Source organism: Phascolarctos cinereus, unplaced genomic scaffold (genome assembly GCF_003287225.1).
Source record: "Phascolarctos cinereus isolate Bilbo 61053 unplaced genomic scaffold, phaCin_HiC Scaffold_5;HRSCAF=322, whole genome shotgun sequence".
Taxonomy (NCBI): Eukaryota; Metazoa; Chordata; class Mammalia; order Diprotodontia; family Phascolarctidae; genus Phascolarctos; species Phascolarctos cinereus.
In genome coordinates, this window is record NW_027555958.1 from 366763902 (window position 1) to 366775410 (window position 11509).

General features: G+C 42.7%; 1 protein-coding gene across 2 annotated transcripts in view; it reads right to left on the reverse strand.

The window, feature by feature from the left end:
- PROX1 (prospero homeobox 1) overlaps positions 1-6075 on the reverse strand; it is a 59041-nt gene extending 52966 nt beyond the window's left edge. Inside the window, exons 1-2 of one of the 2 annotated variants that reach the window (XM_021007841.2) lie at positions 5425-6075; positions 5189-5294 (exon numbers count right to left, since the gene is read on the reverse strand). The gene's annotated coding sequence lies outside the window, so the exon portion shown is untranslated. The remainder of the gene's footprint in view (positions 1-5188; positions 5295-5424) is intronic. The other variant, XM_078156316.1, reaches the window with a different exon arrangement.
- Between the last annotated feature and the right edge of the window lie 5434 nt (positions 6076-11509).

Sequence of the window (11509 nt, forward strand, 5' to 3'; positions counted from 1 at the left end):
TAGACTGATTTATTTGAAACTATTTATATGTATATGTGTACATGTTTGTATGTATGTAATATATATATATATATATATATTACATACACACATTACATACACACACATATAAGGCTTCTGTGGTTTCATATTTCACAATTATTTAGAGGATCATTTTTAAAGAAATTGAGCTATGATGTTACCCTTTCAGTTGAGAGCATCTGAAAGCTTTTCACAATATCTATACTAAACAGATAGCGTTAATTGTGCTGATTACTGATATTCATTTTAGTTGAATTTTAATATTTCTAATTAGCATAAAGTAGAATGAATATACATTTATACATAATGGTAAAATATTATCACAAGGATATAAAAAACATAGCATAGGAATTTGAGGTAACAAATTAGTAACTAGATAGCTACATTGTTTCCCTGAAAATTCATTCAGTTATTATTAAAATGCATATGTGATTTTGGTTTTTTGTAGTACAGTTATTTGGCTGTCCCTATTGTCATATAAAAACTTCATATAGCATATGATTTGAAAACTATCATAGAACAGTGATTCAAGCACAGCAGGTTTATCCAGAAAAAGCTCAGATAAGGTCAAATAAGGAATGAGCAGCTTCAAAAGATTCTTTAGTAAAGTCTTAAGTGTCTGGCATTCAATTTGGCATAAAGAATCTTTAGGAAAACCATGGGTTAAGGGCTAACAATGAGGACTATTTAGTAAGAAATTCCAGGGGAACATTACTATATTAATTTATTAATGGAATGTTCTCTGCTTTTACAAAAGAAGAGGCTACTTTTGCTTCAGCTATATTTGAAAAGCAAGGCTGACTGAGCTTAAGGATTCTCTAGATAGTTTAGGCAAAATAATTTGTTATGGGGGAGAGAACGGAAAAGTTTTTTTTTCCTTGCCTGAATTATTTATATTAGCTGTCTCTACTGATCAAATTACTTGAATAAATTGTTCAACTCTCCACTTGACTTCATCTGAGTAGATATAGCCTTTGGATTAGAGTCTAACTGACTTAGGTCAATGTAGTTATGAAATTGAAATAGAATGTCATTAATAGGGAACATTTTAATTGATCTAGCAATGCATAAATCTGAAGGGAAAAGAATCAGGTGATTTAAGTGCCCCCAAATCACTTAGCTTTCCCCAATAGTACTGAAAAGTGACAAATTCAATTCTACTAATTAGCAACTTTTTACTTGTGGTAGCTTCTCCTTCCTATTAGTGGCCAAAAAAAAAGTGCTTTGACATTTACTTTCAGGAACCCATTACCCCCCAATTACTACTTCAATTAGTTACGATTGTATTGCCAATAGTGCCTATCATCTTAACGGAGTTCTGAAGTAATGACTACTTCATTATTAAGATTCTTCCACATCATCAAAAATTCTTTAAATTTTTCACCTGCAAAATGACTGATTCTAGGCTTATACTAAAAGCAATGTCATACATCCTTTAAGAATAAGTATAATAGATATTCTGGGTACCAAAGTTTTACAAATAAGTATTTTCACATGTACTTCTAAAATAATAATTCACCCAACTAGCAAGTAAGATAAAAATAAACCCAAAAGGAAAAACTTGCCAATTTGTCCTCCTTGTAGAGTATCTAAATAATCATTAAGTTCTCTGCAACCTATACTTCATAATGTCCCATGAAGCCTAATAAGTCACTGGGCAATAAGGTTTATGAACTTCCTAGTCTAGATTGTCTTTCCAATTTAGAGAGATGCTAAATCAGAATCCTGAGGTCAAATATCAATCATAACTGACTTTTACATTATTAAAAATAAGTAACCTTCTTAAAATGCACTTTGTGAAACTTGAATGCTGAAATTATCAATACTATCAGTTACATATATGCCACAACCCTAGAATGTTACTAAAAATTAGTGAGAAAGGGGTTCATCTGCCTCTTAAATAACTAAAAAGCAAGCCCAAGTGTATATAGACTAGGGCAGAACATACTTTAAGATTTCAAGTATTACTTAGAGAAAAAAAAAGATGTTGGGAAAGAACAAAAGTGTGAATAAAGATTATATGAGATATGTTATACTATATTACTTTAGAATATTATGATGAAGCTTAACAGAGCAATGCAAGGTAGATTCACAAACTTACAAATAAGCTTCCACTACAGACAAACTTTGTTAAGAATAAAACAAATGAACGTGGCCATAAATAAAATTTTAGACATGTGAAAACTTCAAAAACAACTAAGGGAGAGGTGGTGAAAACTTAGATGTATTCAAGTCTAAAGGATAAATGCCTCATGCAATTCCATCCTCATGGAAACAATAACAAAACAGAATTAAAAAAAAAATCCACCCACCTAACTTACTACCAGGCAATTCATTTTATTTAAAGAAGCCCACAACCAAGGTGAGAAAAGAAATGAGTTAGCTTCTAAGACTTCATGCTCTCTGTTAGTTAGAAGGGATCAGTTTCCACTTTCTTCTCTCCTACAACTCTCTAATATCTTTCATTGGAATTTAATTTGGCCATTTACATAGGACATGTCTATTTTGTATGTACATGTCCATGTTGAATGCACAAATGCCCTTCCTACATCTTTTTCTTTTACTTATCTATGTACAACATCCACCCAATTTCATATTGCCAAGAAGTTTTCTTAAGCTATTCTTTATCATTAATAGGCTACATCTTTCATTAAAGAAGAATGAAAATTGTTTACAGAGTTTATACTTCAGGTTTTCTTCCATAGGTAAAATAATGTCTAGGACATCCATTCTGACTCATGCCTGATGTAATGACAGTCACATCCTACTTTCTGGAAGGCAGCATTTTATAAATAATCTACCATCCCTTTGTATCTTTTCGGTAAAGTATAAGTATGTGTACAGAGCTATTCTTTCTGGACAGGTATAAGGCATACTACAATGATAAACTTTTAACAGTACCAAGGGATTTGATTTTGGTATTATCACCAGTGTGTGTGTGTGTGTGTGTGTGTGTGTATGTGTGTGTGTGTGTGTGTGTGTGTGTGTGCCCCAGCTCATTCGCATGCATGGGGGCACACACACAGATACACCACCCACCAGGTTTTCAAAAAACGTCAAAAAAGTACTGCCTCTAGTTTCCCTCTTGCCTTTTCTCTTGATAAGTCAAATGCAAGCCTGGGAGGATAAACATAAATGAAACACAACACAGGGAAGTGAAGGAACAGGCAATGTCTGTCCTTCCACCTGCTGCCCAAAGTGTGTGTGTGTGTGTGTGTGTGTGTGTGTGTGTGTGTGTCTGGGGTGGTGGTGGCTGTGACTGCCTGGAAGACAAGAATCTAAGAAGAACCCAGGAAAGGGTCTGTCAAAGACCTCTTAAAAATATCACATGGCAGTTTCAAAACGCACCAGCAGCTTAATTATCCTCGGCCTGAACAATCCTATCAACCAGGACACTCATAAATTCTAAAACCTCGACAACCCTCAAGCACTGTGGTTTGGGACTGCACAGAGAGACAAACACAGGGGAACTTGCACCTGTCTTTCTTGACACAACACACCTGTCTAGCCTTGCCCATGCGCACTTTGTTAGCAGACCTCATAGTTTGATAAAGGAAATATAAAGAGAGATATAATTTAAAAGAGAGGAGGTGGCTAGAGAAAAGGAGAAGGGGCTCTCCTTCACTCTAAGAGAAAGATACTTGCCAGTGGGGTTTTAAAAAAATTTTCTATGCTGAAAGGAAGACAAGGCACACACACACACACACACACACACACACACACACACACATACACAAATAAATGTTCTTGGAAAAATACAAACAAGCAGGTGAGTCCTCAGCTTTCCCTGGGGCTAAGGGTGCAGGGTTGCCAAGAATGCCAGTTTCACACCCCAACCTGTCTCCTTGAGTTATTTTAAACTCTTCCCCCCCATCACTCGGCCCTCCCTTCTCCTTAGTCCAGATTTCAGTCTGCCTCTGTGCCTTTCTCCTAAAGGCATACTCTTCAGCTTCAGCTTTGGGAGAAGCTGAGTGAAGAAAGATATTGGGATGGGAAAGATTGTCCAGAGAAGCTTGAAATAGCTATCAAAAGAATCACCTTTTACCCCAACCCTCACTTTCTTTTAGAGCAGTAAGTAATCTGCTGGCACATCTAAAGGCATAGAAGGTACAGGAAAAAGCAAAAAATCGGTTTAAGGACTACCTTCCTCCTCTCCCCCCCCCCAACTCCACACACATTTTAAGATCTCTCTTCTGATCTCCAGTCCAGGAAGATAGCAGTTTTCTCTTTCCCCTTTATTTCCTCTAGCTATCCATCTCATCTCTGTGCACTCCTCCCTTCCCAGCCCTCCTAACTAGGCTGAGAGAGGACAAAACTCTAGGTACCATTTCCATTGGACGCTGGTTCTTCCGAAACACCACAAACTGACAGGAGTAACTGGGAAGGGGGGGAGGGGTGTCCTTTGGCTCTGGAATCAGCCACCCAAGAACATTCACTGCTTCCCCAATTCTGGCCCCTAAAACACTTTTTCTCCATCACCGGTCCTCAAACCTGCCTACTCAAACACGCTACACCCCTCAAATCAAGAAACCTTACCCCCCTAAACTTGACTCAGCAACTCCATCAGCTGATCCAAACGCACTCCGCTATTGTCATTAAATCCATTTCTAAATTTCTGGAAAACTGGCTTCAATTTTTTTTTTTTTGCCCGCGACACCGTCTTTGAAAAGAAAGTAATAGTCTCCAGTCTTTCCCTCCCCCCTCCCCTCCCTCTGCTGGGGGTAGAAAAGGAGAAGGGAAAGGTATGCAAATGACAAGCAAATTGGAAGAGAGAAGAAGAATGGCAGCTATAATAAACAAGACAAAGAGAAAGGACACAGGGACCAGACTAGGAGTTTGTGGGGTGGGGGGAGAAGAGAGGGGAAGCGATTTGGAGAAAAGGAGCAGTTCGGAGTAACAATCCCCACCTTGAATTTCTCTCTCCTAAGAAGAGAGGGAGAGGGGAGGAAAAAAAAAAGAAGAAAGCTTCCTTCTAGCCTCAAAAGCAGTAAACAAAAGGTGACAAGATCAGGAGACAAGAAACAGCAATATCAACCTCCCACCCTCTCCAACCACCACCACCATCAAGACAAAAAAATTGTAAACACAGAGACAACACACACACACACACACACACACACACACACACACACACACACACACACACACACACACCCAAATCACTTACTCTTTAGGAACTGGGAAGACTAGAGTGATGAGTCCCACTGAGGCTCCTGGTTAGAAATCATTAGGGTTTATTTTATTATGATTCATTTAAATAATTGCATTTTCCCCTGGAAGAAAAATTTACATGGGTATGAGTAATATAAGTCCTTTTTTTCCCCTTTCTCATTCAAGAAAAAAGCCATAAGTGCTTTTTTTTTTTTTAGGAGGGGGATGTAGGAGGGGTAAGAAGATACTTACTCAGTGCAAAAAGCGATGGAACTGAGCCTCTCTCTCTCTCTCTCTCTCTCTCTCTCTCTCTCTCTCTCTCTTTTTTCTCTTTTTTGTTTTTTGGGTTTTTGTTTTTGTTTTTGTTTTTTGCCGGTGGAAAGAGAGTGGAAAATACACACGCGCGCACACACACGCTGATGTCTTGCTGCTGCTGAATATTGTAATTTGACAAGGGAGGGTGAATGTGTGTGCGATAGAGAGGGAGAGAGTAGGAGAGAGTGAAAGAGAGAAAGAAGAGAGAGACAGGAGCGTGAGAGGAGAAGAGGGGAGAGGAGAAGAGAAGAGAGGAGAGGAGAAAAGGAGAGAGGAGAGGAGAGGGGAGAGGAGGAGAGAAGAAAAGGAGAGAGGAGAGGAGAGGAGAGAGAGGAGAGGAGAGGAGAGGAGAGGAGAGGAGAGGAGAGGAGAGGAGAGGAGAGGAGAGGAGAGGAGAGGAGCGAGGATCAAGAGAGCGAGAGGAGAGGGAGGGAGACAGACCCAGGGAGAGCTCTTTTGCGCCGCTCTGCTTTGCCTGGCTGCAATGGTGTATAATTTCAGAGCGCTCACACAGCTGAGCTTCGCTCCACAAGATTTACTTTAAGACACAGCTGAAGGAAACAGGAAGACTGCACGTCACAGTCTGACTGACGTACCCAGACTCAGCACCCAATCGGGAGGCGCCTTCGGATTCAAGGGGGGGATAGCGAGGCAAGAGAACTTGGGAGGAAAAAAATAAAAGGGGTGGGGGAGATGTGAAAAAGAGGAGGAGAGAGGGACACCCCCCCTGCAGCCCTCGCCGCCTTCCACCCCTCCTCCATCCCTCCGAGCCTCCACCTCCCCTCCCCCTCCTCCCCCCAGACTCTCAGAGTCCCCCGTCCCTTCCCCTGTTGCAAGGAAAGAGCCTTGATCACCACCAGATCGGGGGCTTCGGGGGAGCTAGCCATTTGCGATCTGATGCAAAGCGAGCTGATGAGTGCGGGCAGCTCCCTCTTAGACTTGCTCTTCTTGGACTCGAGTCTTTTTTTTTTTCCATTTTTTTTTCTTCCCAGAACTGATCGAGCCCCCTGAGAGGCCAAGCGCTCCTCAGACTTGAGGAAAGAAGGCACCGAGAAGTAGATCGGAAGAGTAGGGTGTTGCAGGCAACTGGGTGGACGGATGGGGAGGGAGAAGGGGGGGGATCTACCAAACTATCTGATTTACTTAGTAATCTTGCGAAGTACATCAACATATGTCTCTTTTGCTTTTCTTCTTCTCTTTTCTCCTCTCTTCCCCGCCCCACCCCCCGCCCCTCCACCCGGAGGTGGGCTGACATGCAGGTAAGTTTTGGAGAAAATTGTTCGACGTTTCACACTCCCCAAAAAGCACTGGATACAGTGGGGGAAAAGAATTGATCGAGTTTCAGGCAATTGTCCTACGTTTCTTGGGAGTAGATGCATTTGGCTACCTCTTAGAGAGCATCATTTTAACTTTTAGGCTCAGCAGTCTTCTTAAAAACGCGTCTTACCGAACAATTTCCTTGCTTGCCACAAACACTAAATCAGTTCGTTCCTTTGTAAAATGAGGGGACCTACCTAAATGATCGTTTAGGTTTTTCCTAGCGCCGGCACTCTACGACTTGTTAATTAGTCCTAGGGTGATGGAAGGAAGATAGATCACTGCACTTCTGACCAACTTGGACCTACTTTTGGTAAGCCGGGGTAGCAAACTAGGAAGCTCTTTAGGAAAGTGGTCTTATCCTCTTAAACCTGGGACACCAATACAATGCCTAAAGAATACTTTTCGATTTAATATTATTGGGAGACACACAGAGACAGAGATACAGAGAAAGTCAGGACAAATAGAGACAGAGATACATACATAAAGAAGACAGAGAATATGCACTTGAAAGGGATCCTTAGGACTCGCAAGATACACATATGAAAGAAAAAGGGCATCATTGCCCTTAAGTTATACGTTCTACCTTTCAAGAGGGACAGAATAAGTGGTTTTTAATAAAGCCACTGAGTTTATGACTTAAGGTCCTACAGAAGTGAGAACCTGCAAGGATTGAGAAGCCAAAAACAATTCACACCTTGCCTATTAAGTACTGATTGAATTACATTCCTTCGATTATTATTATATTATTTTTTTGATCGGTTGGAGAAGATCCGCTTCTTTCCCCCTCTGCAGCACTCGGAATTTAATCAGATCAAAGGTTGTGATCATTCTTTGCACTTCAACTATTATGGCAGATTTATGAAGTGTGCTAATAGCAAACAGCCAGAACACCACCAACCACCACTCCGTCCCCTCCCGAACACACACACACACACACACACACACACACACACACAAGCACACGCCCCTTTTCTTGGACGCTTTTAATTTCAGCCACAGAACCGTCAAACTGTGAAAGGAGGATATTAAACTTCTCTTTAAAAAAATAACGATGATAACTCGTCCAAGTCAAGCACCGCGGGAAACTTTCTGGCACAGAATTAAAACATTGGAAAGGAGAAGAAAAATCAAGCCGGCCAGGTTAAATCTCTTCGGCTAAGATGAAAAAAGAGATCCCGGGGAAAATCAGACTGCATAAAACCCCAGCCCTTATCCTGCGCGCGCGCGCGCGCGCGCGCACCCACACACACCCACATACACACACACACACACCCTTCCAATATTCCGTTATTCTATCAAACAATTTAATTAAGTGGAAGAGTTTAGATTTGGGTGTGGAAGGAATTATGTCAGAATTCCCATCAGATACAGGGACCCAATAATGTCCTTATCGGGTATTTTCCAGATAATCTGGTGTGTTGGGGAGAAATTTGGGTCCCATTGTATAGTATTCTTCATTCTTCTTCTTCTTCTTCTTCTTCTTCTTCTTCTTCTTCTTCTTTCTTCTTCTTCTTCTTTCTTCTTCTTCCTTCTTTTTTGGCGTTAAGAATCGCAGATTCCGAATGAAAGTCAGTGCCAGCTCCCAAGGAAATTGGTAGGAGTCAGGGAGACGTGCCCTCTACACCTTAAAGCCATCTGCCCAGTCTGGCATTTGAAACAACAGGGAGAGGAAGGGGGAGGAGTAGGAGTAGGGGAGACAGGTTCCCCCAAAGGATTAAGATGTGGACTTTTCCCTCGGAAACAAATTAGTTGAACTTTAGCCTAAAAGTTCATTTCTATTGTTCTGAAGACTCAGATGCATGCTACATACACACCCCACACATTCATACACTCACCGTGAGGAACTGTCTGAGGAAAAAGTTCCTGAGGCCGCCTCTACTCCTTTACCAAACTCAGTGGAGGGGCTTAAGTACTGTGTTGGTTTAGGGGTCAGAGATGTGATTTTGTCCTCTCGCTGTTCCTTCCAGCTGCTTCTAGTTACCTATTCTGCACCCAGTCACCCCTTCTGCACCTCTCTACCTGCTGCCCTGCAGCAGTTTGCTTCACTCTGTGTCTTCCTCAGTTTTGTAGCCTGCCTTAGCTGTTCAGAAGCAGGCTTTACAGAAAGAAGACCGCAACCATCCACAAGAGTGAGACACAGAAAGAAAGCTCTGATCCTGCAACCTCTGTCATGAGGATTTCACTTGTGGAATCCTGCTGCCCTGTCCCTTACTGTACATAACACACATGCCAAATACAACCTTTCTCTCCTCAAATTGGGTCGCTGTTTCTTACATTCTTACTGTTCATGTTTCTAAAAGAAGCAAGATACAAGGCCCTTGCCTCTCCTATCTGCTACGATTCTCCCATCTGTTTTCTTCATAGGAAGGGGTCCCGCAAGCCTAGAGACAAGACCAGATAGGAATTATCTCTGAAAACAAGCAGCCATTGGTTTAACATGACACCCTTCTTCCCACCCCAAGAATTTTAAAGTTTATGAAAGTTTCGAAGTTTCTTCTATTAAAAATCTAAGAAGTCTTTGCTGTTGATGAATTTATTTATTTACCACTAATAAAATTAGTGTCAGTTTGGCCTGCAAATTAAATAAATGAACTTCACCGTGGCATTTTCGTGGAGTGATTTCCCCCCCTCTTGCTTCTTTCCTTGAACTGAATGGAAGTGAGAAAGCGACTGCATCATTTAAAATACCATCAATTACTACCAAACTTCATAAAATCCCAACCCGGTTTTATTCTTTCTGGGGACCGCGATCTGATCTCGTTACTAGAACAAGACGCATCGGTGTGAATTTCGGGAGACAACCCCTAGTGATCTTGATAGACACACCAGCTCACACAGGCACTTGGGCTAGTGTATACACACACACACACACAACACACACACACACACACACACACACACACACACACACACGGAAATAGCGAGGAAGGAAGAAAAGCCAACCCTTAGGGCTAGCGCCTGGCCCCGTACTGAGACATAAACCGTCTCTCCAGGCAGTTCCAATTCACTGATGACCCGGGGAAAAGCCAAATCTATAACCTGAATTGGTTCCGGAAAAAAAAAAAACAAACAACAAAACAAAACCAGAAAGGGGGGAAAAAGTGAAATGCCACAAGATCAGTAGCAAGTAGCAGCTGCGGAGATTCTCTCTTGGGAACCCCATAGCTTATGAGCCTCCAGAGTAATGTTTGTTTAACCAACAGCTTTCAAAGTAAACAGAAGCGAACACTCCATAGAACTTGAAGTACAAACCTTAGAAGGGTTTCCGGGGATTGGTGGATAGTGGTGGTGTTGGTTTGTGGGAATGAAGGTCTCCCGAAAAAAGAAAGTACCCCCCGCCCCCGCACACTCCCGCTCCCATCCCTCACCTCCAGGAGGACTTAGATCTGTCCAAACCAAATCCAGCCAAAGAGGACAACACAATCTTCAAATCCTGAGGTTCAAATACTCAGGCCACCCTTTCCGATTCTCCCCTCCTCAACCACATAGTTCAAGAGATCTCCTTTCCACTAATACTTTACAATTCTCCCTCCCTCCCCCCTCCCCCCAAGTGGGGAGGAGAAGAAAAAAAAAGAGGGAAATTCCCTGTCCTGGATGCTTATGGAACAGGGTCTAAAATGGATCTCTTCCACGCCAACCCTGACTTTGCCTCAGGCACCAAACTTTCCAGTACCAAGATATTAACAGATGGTGGTAAGCACATGGTGAGATGTTACTTACATAATCCAGCCATTTCTCTTGGGCCTTAGTGAGTGAAAGGGACTCACCAGACAGCGGCGCATTTTGAATTGTGTTTGTTGCGCTCCCCACTCCTTCCCACCGCCCTTATCCACTCTTCTTCCACCCCCACCCCCATGTCTCAGTGGTCCGGGATGAGGAGGGGGGCCCTATTTGAGGGAAAAAAACCCACTCATACTAAGGTTTTAAGTCAACGCGCAATGAAGAAGGGGGAGGCTCAAAGACGGGGCTGGAGGGCTGGGGGGAGGAAGTGGAGGAATTGGGCTTCTAAGAGGGAACTGCTTGTCTTTTTCCACCCCAGGGTCCCTATTGCATTGAAAATGACGCGATTTACCGGGCCCCCAGTCCCAAGCCTTCCTCTAGATGCAGATTAGCATTTCATTAGCTCTCCTTGAATCCCAGTGGAGGAGGGGACAGAGGCCTTTGAGGGCAAGGGAAGAGGGGGTCACAAGCGCCTGGAGGGAGAAGGACGCAGTAGCGCACGGAGACCAGAAAAGGTCTCGAAGTCCGGGCAGGCCTATTTGGCTTTGGCACTTCTACGGTTTGAGGACTTAAAAAAAGAAAAAACCACCACCACCACCACCACCAAAAAAAAAAACTTGAACAACTTAGTCTTTACTATAGTACCTGCGGTTCATTAGACCTGCCCGCCAAGCATTTTGCCTGTGTGCAAAGTAACACCTCTGACCAAGATAGTTGCTTGTCTTTGAGGGCCGACTAGGCAATGGATTAGCCACCATTCTAGCTTGGCAAATGTAAGGGGAGTTTTCCTCCCATCAGCTCCCTTTCCCTAGCTGACATTTCCCCTTTCAGCTCCTGTGGCGTCTTCTCCCGTGGGTATGTGTCGCTTCCTTCTAAGCTGGGAGACGGCGAGTGCTGCTGCAGTTAGTACCTTGCTTTGGTATAGGAGGCCTCACCAAAGCGAGGGTTCAGAGGACTTGATTGCACCATTCATTCTATCTCC